General features: G+C 33.3%; 1 long non-coding RNA gene across 1 annotated transcript in view; it reads right to left on the reverse strand.

Moving 5' to 3' along the window:
- Positions 1–609: 609 nt before the first annotated feature.
- LOC148953742 (uncharacterized) overlaps positions 610–16,384 on the reverse strand; it is a 251,121-nt gene continuing 235,346 nt past the window's right edge. Inside the window, exon 2 of the long non-coding RNA XR_016141552.1 lies at positions 610–1,146. This is a non-coding gene — a long non-coding RNA (uncharacterized LOC148953742). The remainder of the gene's footprint in view (positions 1,147–16,384) is intronic.

A 16,384-nucleotide genomic window follows, 5' to 3' on the forward strand; every position in this document is an offset into this window, starting at 1 on the left:
TATTATTTTTTTTCAATTTCTCAAGATTATCTAGCACTATTCTTTTTGAAGATTGCTAATCATTAAAGACTAAATTGTACTAATATGCTATTCAAGTACTTACCCCAATCCCAAAACAATACCATGTTAATAACTTTGTTTAACCTACATGTTTTATAGAAATAGCCCCAATTGCAAACTGGAAAGAGAAAAACAAATTTGACTGACTGAATCTAATATATCCCATTATGTCCAGACTGATCCAGCCATGGAATAAATCCAGGACCAGTAAAATATTCCTTATAGGTATTTCTTACTAGGATAACATTTCTAGATGAGAAATTACTGGATAAATTTCCGGCTGACTCTAGGCTATAGTTGTTGCACCAAGAGCCTGGAATAATTTGCCCATTTACTTCTCGGTCAACAAGGGTGGTGAAGTTATGTCTTGACAAATCAGATCCTAAAAGAAAGTTATGCAAGATGCAAGTGGTTTTCACTATAAGGTCTATTGTTTACAGCTTGCAATTGACACTACTTTTGAGAATTCGAATTATCATGGACATTATCCGAAATGCATTGTCTATCCCCCTTCTAGCCTGTGACAGACAGTAATTAAATATCTTCTGTTGTTGGGTGAGGCTGCCATACTTTGGATACGGCCGTATTAAGTTTTTTTGAAGAGGAAAAGCTTCATCCCCAACAAAAACAAATGGGAAAAAATCCTCTGAATTTGGCAACAAAGATGGGTAGGGTGGCATTGTGCAAAGCAGTACCAAAGCTTGACCTAGAAAAGACAGTACTGTCATTTTCCTTTCCTTTAGCGCCTACGTCAATATAAATAAACTTGTAGCGAGCATCTACAGCAGCTATCTAATCTATGCTGTAAAATTGATGGAAATTGAAAAAATCAGAACCAGAATTAGAAGGACACTGAATTTGATAGTGTTTTCCATCAATTGCCCCAATGCAATGTGGAAAGTCCCAAAGTTCAGAAAAATCTCTGGCTATTGCATAAGAATCTTCCTTGGAAGGTGGTTTCATATAAATAGGTTGTAGGTTTTTCCAAATTGCTTCACATGTTTCTTTATGATGCCTGAAATTATGGATTGTCCCATTCTGTAACACAATGATAATGTTGCCATAGAATTCCCACTTGCAAGATACCTGAAAATAAAATATTTATATAATATGTATATATAAAAGGGAACTTCCACAAAGATGGGATAGTTGTCATATTTTCTAAATAAAAATTGATCTGGATAAATTCTGTTGTAAAAGATAATAAAAAAAAAAAAAAAACTGGGGCCACAAGATTGAAATAAACAAACATTCAAGTTAGAATTTGTTCTCCATCTAAGAAAACAAGTGAAAGGAGCTACACTCAATAGTTCAAATCCATTTATATCACACTTATAAGCTTTCTAAAATTGGGCATAAAATCAAAACCTTACACTGACTTAATTTCTGCAAAGTACAAAGGGTAGAAAACTTTCAATTTACCTTAATGACCAAGCCTCTGAGAAAAATTCTATTGACTGTTATATATAAAATATTTTAACAGTCAAGAAAATCCAAATAAGGTATTTTACCTTATATCATAAAGAAATTTATCAAGGCCATTTTTTCCTCATTTAAATGTGGCAGTGTCAATCACATAGCTTAATCAAGTGTTTGAAGTAATAAATAGGTCAAAAACTTATTTAATATTCCTAAACATATAAATACATTGACTAAGGGTCGTTATGGCGAGGCAAAACAAAAAAAATATGTTTTTTTAAGACAAAATATATTATTTAATAAAACCATTATACTGGCAGTATTTTTTAATCTCAATGTAATTCCTCTAAAAAAAAAACAAAAAAAACAATATAACAATATTAACATAATTTTAAGATTCTTAGCCTTTATGCCAAATATATCTATGAAGCCTGCATGTTTTTCCAAACAAAATTAGATTAATTCTTTCGCAGTGCAAAACAAGAATAAAATGATTAACAGTAATGGGAACAACCAAATAGGGGAAACATGCTTCCAACTCAGGCATATATGAATAAACCATAAATTCAGTCTGGAGGAACAAGACTGAGTTTAATCAATTTTTGTCATACTGTTTACTGAAGCTCCGTTGTGTATCCATCTTTGGGTAATAATCTAAATAAAATTATTGCTTATTATTTTGTCTTTGTTTGTATCACCAGATGCTAGGCATAATTCTCATGACGAATGGGGCTCCCAGTGGGGACTCAATGGTAGACAAAAAAGATCATATTAAGCCTCTATTCTTTGATTTATAAATAACATCATGAGGTAAAAGTAAAAAAACGTCATCCAACTCCACCTACCACCAATCAGATGGATGAGTGAATCACATTCAATCTTGATACTCTTTACCTCACAACATTGAACAGGTAGTTCAAAACAAATTCCACCTCTAACAATCCTCCCTCTCCCATAATACAAATACCATAAAAAGCATATATGCATTTGGATTCCACAGTGAATTGTTGAGGCTGTTCTTTGGTGTGTATAGACAATGAAGAAACAAGTGAATATGAATATGAGCAAAGAATAGGAGGTTTAAACTTCAGGTATGTTTTTTTTCCAGAGAGGAATTTATCAGCAAATTATATTGGTACTGAGTCAGTATGATAGCAATATATGTTATCAGACCCCAAGAATCTATACTGGTTGGATCCTAATCTATGCTAAAAGCAAAAGTACAGAATACTTCTCACCTAAGTGCCACAGCTAAATGGGCCTTAACTGGATTTATAGGTCTCATTATTGTGTCCTCTTTCACAATATCAGCTTGGACCAGAGTTGCAATAGCATTCACATGCTCTTTATCCATCCGATAGGTTTTAAAAAACAGCTCAGGGTCCATCTCCTCCATTTCTTTTGTGAGGGCACCATAAAACCCATGGATATCTCTCAACTGAAAAACAATCAATAAAAACCAAAATTGTAAATATGACTAATCAAGCATCTAATAAGACTACATCAACCATCAGAGAAGCCTTATTTTATTTATAAAATAGTCAGAAAATTGAACTAAACTTTATAACTTTTTTTAGCATGTATTTTAAATGTTTCAACTCATATCCTTGTTACGGACAATTTCAATGCCCCCCCCCTGTTTTTATATTGCCATATTTATTTTAACTCTTGGAGAACCCCAAAGGTTGTAGCCTATATTAAGCACATGAAACTTACAGGAGTGAATATACAATATAAATCAAAGCAAGCAATTTCTTATAAGCCCTAGAAATAAAAGAGAAGTAGAGATAGTAGCTTCATACTATCTTCCTAGGATATCATTGAGGCTCTGGATCCATTCCTTAAAATCTTATTTGCCTAAATCAACCACATTCTAAGATAGCCAAAAGCCCTTTATCCAGAATTTTACCATTGAAACTTTCAGAAAAGATTTACATCACAAACATGGCTTAAGAAAAGTGTTTAGAGCCTAATTCCTTTGCTAATTCAGTAAAATTCTGCTTAGGTACTTTAGGCAATCATGGAAAGGGGTTATGTTAGGAAAATGAAACCTTCAAGGATGGGTTTAAAGGCTAAGGTATGTCATTGGACGGTGTTTTGAAGTACTTATATCCACTCCTTCTCTCTCAAGAGAGTTCTGAAATTTGTCTACATAGCAGGTCTATATTTATTGAAATTTTGACCAAATAATATTTTAACTGAATTTTCAGTTATCAGTTTCTTTTTCTCTGGCTTTAGTTCTGAAAATACAATTCCTGTTATTTGAGTAGAATTTTAAGCCATATCAATGTTTTTTTTCAAAATTTAGGAAATGCATTTGCATATCTTTAAAGCTTTATGGCCTAAATTGGGATTGAGAAAAGTTGTGAAGCTGAAAACAATTTTGTTGTACTTCCTTTAAGCAGAATATCTATTGTGCAAGGTTCCACTTTTAGAATACAATTTTTTAAAGCTCATGACTCTCTAGAGGGAGAAGGAGTGGAGGTAGGTATAACAAAATACCTCCCTAGGATACACTTTAGCCTGTAGACCCATCCTTGAAAGTTTCATTTTCTGAGCCTAACCCCTTTACAAGATGATCAAAAGTAGAACTTTATTGCTAATTCTTCATTTATAAGGTTTTTAAAAATTGGGAAAATGTAAGCAATTTTAAATTTAGAAAAAAGTTATAGGCTTAATGCTGCTTACTTGACTATTTGAATTAGGGCTAACTCCTTAAAATTGTTTTCAAAACCTAGTTACAAAACATTTAACTAAAAAAAAAAAAAATTAAGGAAAGAGATTAAGCTGATTTTTCCAGGGATGAGAAGGTTAGATTAGGCTATGTCAATAGTCTAGAGCTGTCTTCTTTACCTAGTCTAGGGTAAGACACCCAGTAGTCGGACACTTTAATCACTTTAAAAACTTTTTGACATTTAGGTAAAATTCTACTTTAGTTACTTTTGGCTATCTTGGAAAGGGGTTGGGTTAGGAAAATGAAACTTTCAGGGATGGATGTACATGCTAAGGTTTGTCCCGGGAAGGTACTTTGAAGTACCTACCTCCACTCATCCCCCCTCTATATAATGGTAAATTACTGCACATTACTAGTTGTTTTTAACTCATATTTCATCCTATATTACTATCATAAATATAAATCACTGCTTACCTTACACAACTTCTGCTTTTAACCTTGTTCATTAAAATATATTCCAAAATCCTATTTATATCCTAAGCCATTTAATTTTCAACCCATGCCAACTTTCTTTATGATATATGAAACCAGGTTTGTTGTGATGTCTCACTTGTCTTATCAGAAACCCTTACCCTTAAGGGTAGCAGGCACATGCCAAACAACTCTGTTGATAAGACCATTTAAACTGTATTAATTAGGGAAAGGATCTGACAAGAGAGACCAGTAAAAATAACCCAATCCTTTTTAGAGGACAAATTATGTCATAGGAAGATGTTTAGGAAGCATTAATAGATAGAGTGCTAAAAACATCAGAATCGACTTCAGAGGACACGTTATATCACGGAAAGAGGTTTTTAAAATCCCCCATCCCCCCAAACTCAAAATTTCCAAAATTTTACTTTAGAAGCATTTAAAAATTTCTAAAGCACTAATAGATAGAGCGCTACAAGTTTCAGAATTGACTTCAGAGGACACGTTATATCACCGGAAGAGGGTTTTAAAATCCCCCTTCCCCCTAACTCAAAATTTTCCAAAATTTTATTTTAAAAGCTTTTTAAATATTTCTAAAGCACTAATAGATAGAGTGCTAAAAACATCAGAATCGACTTCAGAGGACACGTTATATCACGGGAAGTGGTTTTGAAAATCCCCCTTCCACCCAAACTCAAAAATTTCAAAAATTCTACTTTAGAAGCTTTTTAAATATTTCTAAAGCTCTAAGACATAGAGTGCTAAAAACATCAGAATCAACTTCAGAGAACACGTTATATCACAGGAAGAGGTTTTTAAAATCCCCCTTCCCCCCAAACTAAAAAATTGCCAAAATTTAAATTTATAAGCATTTTAAAATATTTATAACGAACTCCTTTATCTAGCGCTCAAAGATTTAGTCAAGACTTCAGAGGACCATTGCGCGCTCGGGCATAGTTTTTTAAAATCCCCCGTCCCCCCAAACTCAAAAATTTTCAAAATTCTACTTCACAAGCTTTTTAAATTATGTATAAAGTGATCATACATCTATAACTAAAAACATCAGACTCGACTTCAGAGGACACGGTATATCACGGGAAGAGGTTTTTAAAACCCCCCTTCTTCCCAAACTCAAAATTTTCTAAAATTCTACTTTAGGAGCTTTTTAAATATTTCTAAAGCGCTAAAACATAGAGTGCTACTGGAAGGGTTTTTGAAAATCCTCCTTCAAGGAGGATTTTCAAAGCACACTACGGAACGATTTGTTTAAAATCCTCCTTCCTAACACACTCAAAAGTTTCCGAAATTATACTTTAGAATGTTTTTTTATTATTTCTAAAGCGCTTAGACATATATTTAGAGAAATATCGGACTAGACTTCAGATGACATATTATTTTATGGGAAGATGTTTATGAAATCACCCTTCCCCCAAACTCAAAAATTTTCCAAAACTTTACTTTTAAAGCTTTTTTTAATAGTTCTAAAGCGATAAGACATAGAGTGCTAAAAACATCAGAATCGACTTCAGAGGACAAATTATATCACGGGAAGTGGTTTTGAAAATCCCCCTTCCTCCCAAACTCAAAATTTTCCAAAATTCTACTTTAGAAGATTTTTAAATATTTCTAAAGCGCTAAGACATAGAGTGCTAAATACATCAGAATCGACTTCAGAGGACACGTTATATAACCGGAAGTGGTTTTTAAAATCCCCCTTCCCCCCAATATCAAAATTTTCTAAAATTCTGCTTTAGTAGCTTTTTAAATATTTCTAAATCACTAAGACATTGAGTGCTAATAACATAAGAATCGACTTCAGAGGACACGTTATATCACGGGAAGAGGTTTTTAAAATCCCCCTTCCCCCAAACTCAAAAATTTCCAAAATTTTACTTTAGAAGCTTTTTTAAATATTTCTAAAGCACTAATAGATAGAGCACTACAAAGATCAGAATTGACTTCAGAGGACAACTTATGTAACGGGACGATGTTTTTGGAATCGCCCTTCCCCCCTAACTCAAAATTTTCCAAAATTTTACTTTATAAGATTTATCAATATTTGTAAAGCTGTAATAGATAGAGTGCTAAAAACATCAGGATCCACTTCAGAGGACACCTTATATCACGGGAAGATGTTTTTGAAATCCCCATTCCCCCAAACTCAAAATTTTCAAAAACTTTACTTTCGAATCTTTTTTAAATATTTCTAAAGCGCTAAGACATAGAGTGCTAAAAACATCAGAATCGACTTCAGAGGACACGTTATATCACGGGAAGTGGTTTTGAAAATCCCCCTTCCTCCCAAACTCAAAATTTACAAAAATTCTAATTTATAAGATTTTTAAATATTTATAAAGCTCTAATAGATTGAGATCTAAACCATTCAGAATCGACTTCAGAGGACAAGTTATATCACGGGAAAAGTTTTTTAAAACCCCCCGTCTTCTCAAACACAAAAATTTCAACAATAATACTTGATTAGATTTTTAAATATTTCTACAGCTCTAAAACATAGAGTGCTACAGGACGAGGTTTTGAAAATCCTCCTTCAAGGAGGATTTTCAAAGCACTCTACGGGAAGAGGTTTTGAAAATCCCCCTTCCCCCCAAACTCAAAATTTTCCAAAATTCTACTTTAGAAGGTTTTTTAAATATTTCTAAAGCGCTAAGACATAGAGCGCTAGAAATATCGGAATCGACTTCAGAGGAAAAATTATGTTATGGGAAGATGTTTTGAAATCCCCTTCCCCCAAACTCAAAATTTTCCAAAACTTTACTTTCGAAGCTTTTTTCAATAGTTCTAAAGCGCTAAGACATAGAGTGCTAAAAACATCAGAATCGACTTCAGAGGACACATTATATCACGGGAAGATGTTTTTGAAATCCTCCTTCCCCCCAAACTCAAAATTTTCCAAAATTCTACTTTAGAAGCTTTTAAAATATTTCTAAAGCACTAATAGATAGAGTGTTAAAAACATCAGAATCGACTTCAGAGGACACTTTATATCACGGTAAGATGATTTTAAAATCCCCCTTCCCCCAAACTCAAAATTTTCTAAAATTCTGATTTAGGAGCTTTTTAAATATTTCTAAAGAGCTAAGACATAGAGCGCTAAAAACATCAGAATCATCTTTAGAGGACAACTTATATTATGGGAAGATGTTTTTGAAATCCCCTTCCTCCCAAGCTCAAAATTTTCTAAAATTCTACTTTAGAAGCTTTTAAAATATTTCTAAAGCACTAATAGATAGAGTGCTAAAAGCATCAGAATCGACTTCAGAGGACAAATATTGTTACGGGAAGATGTTTTTGAAATCCCTTCCCCCAAACTCAAAATTTTCCAAAATTCTACTTTAGAAGCTTTTTAAATATTTCCAAAGCACTAATAGATAGAGCGGTACAAATATCGGAATCGACTTCAGAGGACAAATTATGTTATGGGAAGATGTTTTTGAAATCCTCCTTCCCCCAAACTCAAAATTTTCCAAAATTTTACTTTCGAAGCTTTTTTAAATATTTCTAAAGTGCTAAGACATAGAGCGCTACAAACATCAGAATCAACTGTAGAGGATAAATTATGTTATGGGAAGATTTTTTTGAAATCCCCCTTCTCCCCAAACTCAAAATTTTCCAAAATTCTAGTTTAGAAGCTTTTAAAATATTTCTAAAGCGCTAAAACATAGAGTGCTAAAAACATCAGAATCGACTTCAGAGGACACGTTATATCACGGGAAGATGCTTTTAAAATCCTCCTTCCCCCCAAACTCAAAATTTTCCAAAATTCTACTTTAGAAGCTTTTAAAATATTTCTAAAGAACTAATAGATAGAGCGCTAAAAACATCAGAATCGACTTCAGAGGACAAATATTGTTACGGGAAGATGTTTTTGAAATCCCCTTCCCCCCAAACTCAAAAATTTTCCAAAATTCTACTTTAGAAGCTTTTTAAATATTTCCAAAGCACTAATAGATAGAGCGGTACAAATATCGGAATCGACTTCAGAGGACAAATTATGTTATGGGAAGATGTTTTTAAAATCCTCCTTCCCCCAAACTCAAAATTTTACAAAATTTTACTTTCGAAGTTTTTTTAAATATTTCTAAAGCGCTAAGACATAGAGCGCTACAAACATCAGAATCAACTGTAGAGGATAAATTATGTTATGGGAAGATGTTTTGAAACCCCCTTCCCCCCAAACTCAAAATTTTCCAAAATTCTAGTTTAGAAGCTTTTAAAATATTTCTAAAGCGCTAAGACAGAGAGTGCTAAAAACATCAGAATCGACTTCAGAGGACGCGTTATATCACGGGAAGAGGTTTTTAAAATCGCCCTCCCCCCAAATCAAAATACCCCCGTGGAAAATAAGGCTTTTCAAATTTTAAATTATCAACCAGATTTTAGAGTATGAAGGGGGAATGGGATGAAAGGTAAGGGGGATTTCAAAATCCTCTTCCCATAACATAATTTGTCCTCTGAAGTCGATTCTGATATTTGTAGCGCTCTATCTATTAGTGCTTTAGAAATATTTAAAAAGCTTATACAGTAGAATTTTGGAAAATTTTGAGTTTGGGGGAAGGGGGATTTCAAAAACATCTTCCCATAACATAATTTGTCCTCTACATCTTCCCATGACATAAATTGTCCTCTAAAGTTTATTCTGATGTTTTTAACGCTCTATGTCTTAGCGCTTTATAAATATTTAAAAAATTTTTTTAAGTTACAATTTTGTAAAATTTTGAGTTTGGGGGGAAGGGGGATTTCAAAAAGATCTTCCCATGACATAAATTGTCCTCTAAAGTCGATTCTTATGTTTGTAGCGCTCTATGTCTTAGCGCTTTACAAATATTTAAAAAGCTTCTAAAAAGCTTCTAAAGTAGAATTTTGGTAAATTTTGAGTTTGGGGGGAAGGGGGATTTCAAAAACATCGTCCCATAACATAATTTGTCCTCTGAAGTTGATTCTGGTTTTTGTAGCACTCTATCTATTAGTGCTTTAGAAATATTTTAAAAGCTTCTAAAGTAGAATTTTGGAAAATTTTGAGTTTGGGGGGAAGGGGGATTTTAAAAACCTCTTCCCGTGACATAACGTCTCCTCTGAGGTTGATTCTGATGTTTTTAGCACTCTATCTTTTAGTACTTTAGAAATATTTAAAAAGCTTCTAAAGTATAATTGTTGAAATTTTTTCTGTTTGGGGAAAGGGGGATCACAAGAACATCGTGCCATGACACAAATTGTTCTCTATAGTTAATTCTGCTGTTTTTAGCGCTCTGTTTTATAGCACTTTAGAAATATTTAAAAAAGCTTCTTAAGTTTAATTTTGTAAAATTTTGAGTTTGGGGGAAGGGGGATTCCAAAAAACATCTTCCTGTAACATAATTTGTCCTCTGAAGTCGATTCTGATGTTTTTAGCACTATCTATTAGTGCTTTAGAAATATTTAAAAAGCTTCTAAAGTAAAATTTTGGAAATTTTTGAGTTTGGGGGAAGGGGGATATTAAAACCTCTTCCCGTGATATAACGTGTCCTCTGAAGTCGATTCTGATGTTTTTAGCACTCTATCTATTAATGCTTTAGAAATATTTAAAAGCTTCTTAAGTAGAATTTTGAAAAATTTTGAGTTTGGGGGAAGGGGGATTTTAAAAACCTCTTCCCGTGATATAACATGTCCTCTGAAGTTGATTCTTATGTTTTGAGCAATCTATCTCTGATTGATTTATAAATATTTAAAAATCTTATAAAATTAAGTGTTTTAAAATTCCGATCAAGGGGGGAAAGGGGATTTTAAAACACTATTCCTGTTATATAACGTTTCCTTTGTCTTCGATTCTGAAAATTGTAGCGCTCTATCTATTAGTGCTTTAGAAATATTTAAAAATGCTTCTAAAGTAAAATTTTGGAAATTTTTGAGTTTGTGGGGAAGGGGGATTTTAAAACCTCTTCCCGTGATATAACGTGTCATCTGAAGTCGATTCTGATGTTTTTAGCACTCTATCTATTAATGCTTTAGAAATATTTAAAAAGCTTCTAAAGTAGAATTTTAGAAAATTTTGAGTTTGGGGAGACGGGGGATTCCAGAAACATCTTCCCATGACATAATTTGTCCTCTGAAGTCGAGTCTGATATTTGTAGTGCTCTATCTAATAGTGCTTTTGAAATATTTAAAAAGTTTCTAAAGTAGAATTTTGGAAAATTTTGAGTTTGTCGGGAAGGGGATTTCAAAACATCTTCCCATGACACAAATTGTCCTCTAAAGTTGATTCTGATGTTTGTGGTGTTCTATGTCTTAGCACTTTAGAAAAAATTAAAAAAGGTTCTGAAGTAGAATTTTGGAAAATTTTGAGTTTGGGGGGACGGGGGATTTAAATAATATCTTCCCATAACATAATGTGTCCTCTGAAGTCAATTCTGGTTTTTGTAGCACTATCTATTAGTGCTTTAGAAATATTTAAAAAGCTTCTAAAGTAGAATTTTAGAAAATTTTGAGTTTAGGGGGAAGGGGGATTTAAAGAACCTCTTCCACTTGATATAACGTGACCTCTGAAGTTAATTATGATTTTTTTAGCACTATATGTATTAGTACTTTAGAAGTATTTTAAAAGCTTCTGAAGTAGAGTTTTTGAAAATGTTAAGTTTGGGGGGACGAGGGATTAAAAACATCTTCCCATGACATAATTTGTCCTCTAAAAACGATTAGGTTATTTTTACTGGTCTTGTCAAATCCTTTCCCTAATTAATACAGTTTAAATGGTCTTATCAACACAGAGGTGTTTGGCATGTGCCTGCTACCCTCAAGGGTAAGGGTTTCTGATAAGGCAAGTGTGACATCACAACAAGCCTGGCTTCATATACCATAAAGAAAGTCAGCATGGGTTGAAAATTAAATGGCTTAGGATTTAAATAGGATTTTGGAATATATTTTAAAGAACAAGGTTAAAAGCAGAAGTTGTGTAAGGTAAGCAGTGATTTATATTTATGATAGTAATATAGGATGAAATAGGAGTTAAAAACAACTAGTAATGTGCAGTAATTTATCATTATATAGAGGGGGGATGAGTGGAGGTAGGTACTTCAAAGTACCTTCCCGGGACAAACATTAGCATGTACATCCATCCCTGAAAGTTTCATTTTCCTAACCCAACCCCTTTCCAAGATAGCCAAAAGTAACTAAAGTAGAATTTTACCGACATTTAAACTACTCTAATTACTGTATTATACCACCTAGAAACTTAATTTTTTTACAGTTAAAATTCTGTTTCTTTTGTGACTAAGTAGGTTACTAATTCAAATAGTTTCGCCTAGTACAGCGCTGCCTATTTTTGAAATACTAACAAGTGACAATTCTTCCTAAAGTCGGACATACAAACGGCTCATTGTAAATAGTTATGACGCAATATTGCCTATTTCCGACCAGCAATCTCCCTATTCACAGCCACTTGCAAAAAAACTGGTTTTCCCAGTCTTGTTTTCTATACGCTTTAATCTCGGCAAAGCTAATTTCAAAATAGCTGCAGTTTGTAAATCACCATTTCGTAAATGAAAAATTAATTTTTAAAGGTTTATTACAAATTTGTATAACAAATTTGATTTTTAGAGAAGATAATAATTCAGATTGGAATTATTGAGAAAAGTGATTATCCTTGTTATTCAATGTGAGCATTTGCCGATCGAGGATTCTTTTTTTTGGGGGGGGGGGCGAAATAGGTAGATCCAATAAAAAAAAAATTAAGGGGCGCAAAATAGGTTGATCTGATAAATTTGCATTAGGAGTAAGTTTAATTCATGCAAACTTGAGTTAATTAAGTAAATTACACTCTTTAATGCTCTTTTTTATTCTCTTTAAGAATATAGCAATCATTTTTGTTGGAAATGAATTTTAGCCCCCACCCCTATATATACCAATTCAGGGTATATATTTGCACATTAGGGGGGTGGGGGTAATTTTATTTCTGTGTAAATGAGAGGTTAGTTTCAACTTCCCCCCCCACCCCCCTAATTTGCAAATATATACCCTGAATTGTTATATATAGGGGTGGGGGCTAAAATTAATTTCCAACAAAAATGGGTAAATATATACCAAATCATATTATTGAGTTAGGAATAAAGTGAATAAACCATTCGATGCCTTTTTTTATGCTGATTACAAATATAATAATCATTTCTATCGGAAATGAATTAGCTCCCCCCCCTATATATGCCAATTCAGGGTATACATTTCTACATACGGGGGGGGCAAATTTTGTTTCTGTTGTAATTCGGAGTTAAGTTTAAATGAAAGTTTAATATAAATATTCAGATTGAAAATATACAGAAAAGTGATTTTACTAGTTATTCAATCAGGACAGGTGCAGATCAAGGATTTTTTATTTTTTTGTGGGAGGGGGGGAATAGGGGGAACAAAGAACAAATTAATGGGGTGCAAAATAGGTTGATCCGATAAACTTGCGTCAGGAGTAAGTTTAATTAACGCAAACTTGAGTAAATTAAGTAAATTACACTACTTTAGGCTAAACTAGGGGGCGTGCGCCCCTTCGCCCCCTCCCCGCTGGATCTGCCGCTGAATGAGGGGAACTGGTATTCCCCTGTACAATGTTTTCAACTATGCAAGATTCCAATGGTACACTTTTGATATTGATCTGACACTATTTTAGATGAGTTTTAGACTTTTTTAAGAAATCTCCTTAAACTTCTTTTTGGAATAAACTTTTACTTTTAAAACGAACCAAAATAATAGTTACCATTCCTGAATCAATTTCCCATGGCAACTTTTTCTTAATAGTAATTTTTTTCAAAATTTTATCCTTTGAAACAAGACAGGATTTCTTAATTGCTTTTGACAGCTGTTTTTGTTTGAGAAGTCGCATATTGATTACGTTTTTTCTTTATTTTTGCAGTGTATAAAAAATGGAAGGTTGTATCAAACAGAAATCAAGTTTGGTTCATGCTAATGAAATAAAATAAAATAGGATGAATATGCAATCATTTGTAAACAAATTTGGGCTATATATTTCGGCTCAACGGAATTGTTGTTGTCATTTTAATGACAAAAAATATCATTTTAATAGCGGGACCTTGATTTTAATGACCGAGTAATGGGAAATTTTCTGTAGAAGAAAATTCGTATTAGGAGGCCGGTTAATTGTGGGGAAACTTCCACAAGGGATGGAATTTGTTTTTTCTGGGGGGAGGTGGGTTAAACAAAAAAAACATAATTGGGTACTTACGCATTATGCGGGCACCGCATAATTTACAAGTCTGACCATTATTTTTTTTTGGGGGGGGGGGGCAAACCCCGAACCCCCCCCCGGGGTACTACCTTGGCCCAGGGAACAAAATTGCTATTGTACGAGGAAACCAGTCACGAAACCTGTCAAATAGGCTATTTGCAAGATATCGCTATAGATAAATGACTGCAAAGCCGTGGTTTCTCAATTAGTGTCAATATTTACATAATTGATTTTTGTGGTTTAAGGGGGGAAAAGGTACCTAGGTTAGGTTTGGTTACGTATTTAATATATGGTATGATTCCCTCCCCCCCCTAATGTGCAAATATATAGCCCAAATTTTTTTCTAAATTATTATAAATTCATCCTATTTTATTTTACATTCGTCCTATATAATTTGGGCGGGGGGCTTTCCCCCTAGATTTGGCATTCTCTTTTGCAAAACCCATAAGCTAGTGGATAACAGCTAATTGTGCCAGATCCGGGGAGTGGTGAGGGGAGCACGTGCGCCCTAGCAAAGTCTAAGCATATCATATTCTAGATGCGCTACATGAAGGTCAAGTGAAAGTGTATTCTTAATAAAATTTATTTTAAAAAACAAAGTTTTCCCAAATGAAGCAAAGAGCAAACTTGAAACTTAAAACGAACAAACATTATTACTTTTACAGCCTATCTAACATATATCAATAAAACTAGCACAAATAAACCAACTAAGTATGTTTCTCTAGGCTTTTAGGATTATACAAAACAAGCGCTTTACTGAAAACACAAAAGTCAAGTATAAAAAACAGGATTATTGATTTAAGAATCAAAATTGAGCATGTAGCCTAACAACACTAAACGAATCGATAAGGCATTTCATAGTCTTACACCAGTCCTAATACTATCAAGATGGCTTTACTTCAACTTGTTTACAGACTAATTGTATGTCCTTTTCAGAACCAAAACGAGAGCCAGTCATTGAACTGAGCCATTGTGCAGAGGTAATACCAAATTAAACGTAAAAAAAATAAAGCAAAATCCAAATCTGGATTGTTACTTTATCTTAAAAGGGATTGATCCGAAAAGGGATTGATAATACTTTTATTGTGTAAAAAGCGTCCCTAATGGTTTTGCTTTTACTGTAACAAAACTCCTATATTATTTTACGTTTTCAATAAAGCGGTAGTTTTTTATAATTCTAAAAGTATAGGAAACATAATTAGTTGGCTTATTTGTACTAGTTTTATTGATATATGTTAGATAATCTGCGAAGTACTAATTTTTTTTGTTTTAAGTTTCAACTTTGCTCTTTACTTCCCTCGGAAAAACTTCGTTTTTTTAAATTAATCAGGGAAAACAGGATATCTATTTTGAACTCCAATGCCACCTCTAAACCCAAACTGATTGTCGCTGCAGGAAGAGAATCTTTTCAAGAAGTTTACTAATTATCAAACAAACAGTAATTGTGTACGTAGCTCTAGTTCGTACCGTGTTTGGTGATCGAGTTTCGATGAAGGTGTTGAAAGGTGTATAGTTATTTCGCGCCTTTCGAAAAGAAAGTAGTGGTATCAATTCACGAAAATGTAGGTTAAAGTCACGAAAACTTTAATAAAAATACCAAGAAAATACTATTCTCATTGAAAATGCCAAATTAAGAATTTTTCAAAGTCTGCGCGGGGAGAGTGGTGGAAAAAAATGTTAGAAGGGGGATTGCTTGGGGGGAAAATATTTTTAAAATTGAGGGGCACAAAAGTTTTTTTTTTAGTTTTCTTGATGAAAATCTAAAAAAAAGCCATTCCTAAATGAAAGTACCAAAAAGGATGTTTTTCGAAACTTAGGAGGGGGGCAAAAAAACCCTAAAGAATCAAATACCCCTGCTCCCCAATTGACGGCACTACAGAGAGAATATACACGTATAAATTTTTCTGGTCCTTTTATATCTTCAAAATTCTTATAAAAAAAAAAATTGCGAAGAAAAAAAGAATGTTTTGTTTGTCTTCGCGGTTTTTTGTTTTATCATGATTAGCCAGTGTGGTCTCAGAAATTATTTACAAAATTCTTATTTTACATTGTCGTGTACAAGGAAGAAAAGAGATAAGGTTGTTTTATTTGATGTTTTCCAGATTTTTTTTATTTGTGAATATTTCATTTGTGTATTTCAGTAGTTCAAAATTTCAATTTGAATTAGTTCATTAAGAAATACAGTGAACAAGCTATGCCAAAAGATGAACAAGATACGTCATTTCAGTACAGACTGATTAGTTGTTATTTCCAGCTTATCTATTTTTGTTCATTGCATGCCTTGAGCTTGATAACGATTAAATAAAAACAAGTTATTTTTCAAGATGAAATTAAAGAGTGACATTAAAAATTTAAACCAAAAGAAACTATTGCAGATATGAGGGGGGCGGGGTATTCCGTGGGGAGTATTTTCGGCAGAGGAGCATTTTCTGCGGGGTAAATTTTTGTGTGGGTGGGGGGGAGATTTCCCGTTTTTTTCTGTGGGAGGATTTTTTTTATGGGGGGGGGGGGTAAACAACTAAGTCCTTAGAAGCAGC

The sequence above is a fragment of the Artemia sp. Qi Xiang Cuo genome, chromosome 3, assembly GCF_049724085.1.
Source record: "Artemia sp. Qi Xiang Cuo chromosome 3, ASM4972408v1, whole genome shotgun sequence".
Classification (NCBI taxonomy): domain Eukaryota; kingdom Metazoa; phylum Arthropoda; class Branchiopoda; order Anostraca; family Artemiidae; genus Artemia; species Artemia sp. Qi Xiang Cuo.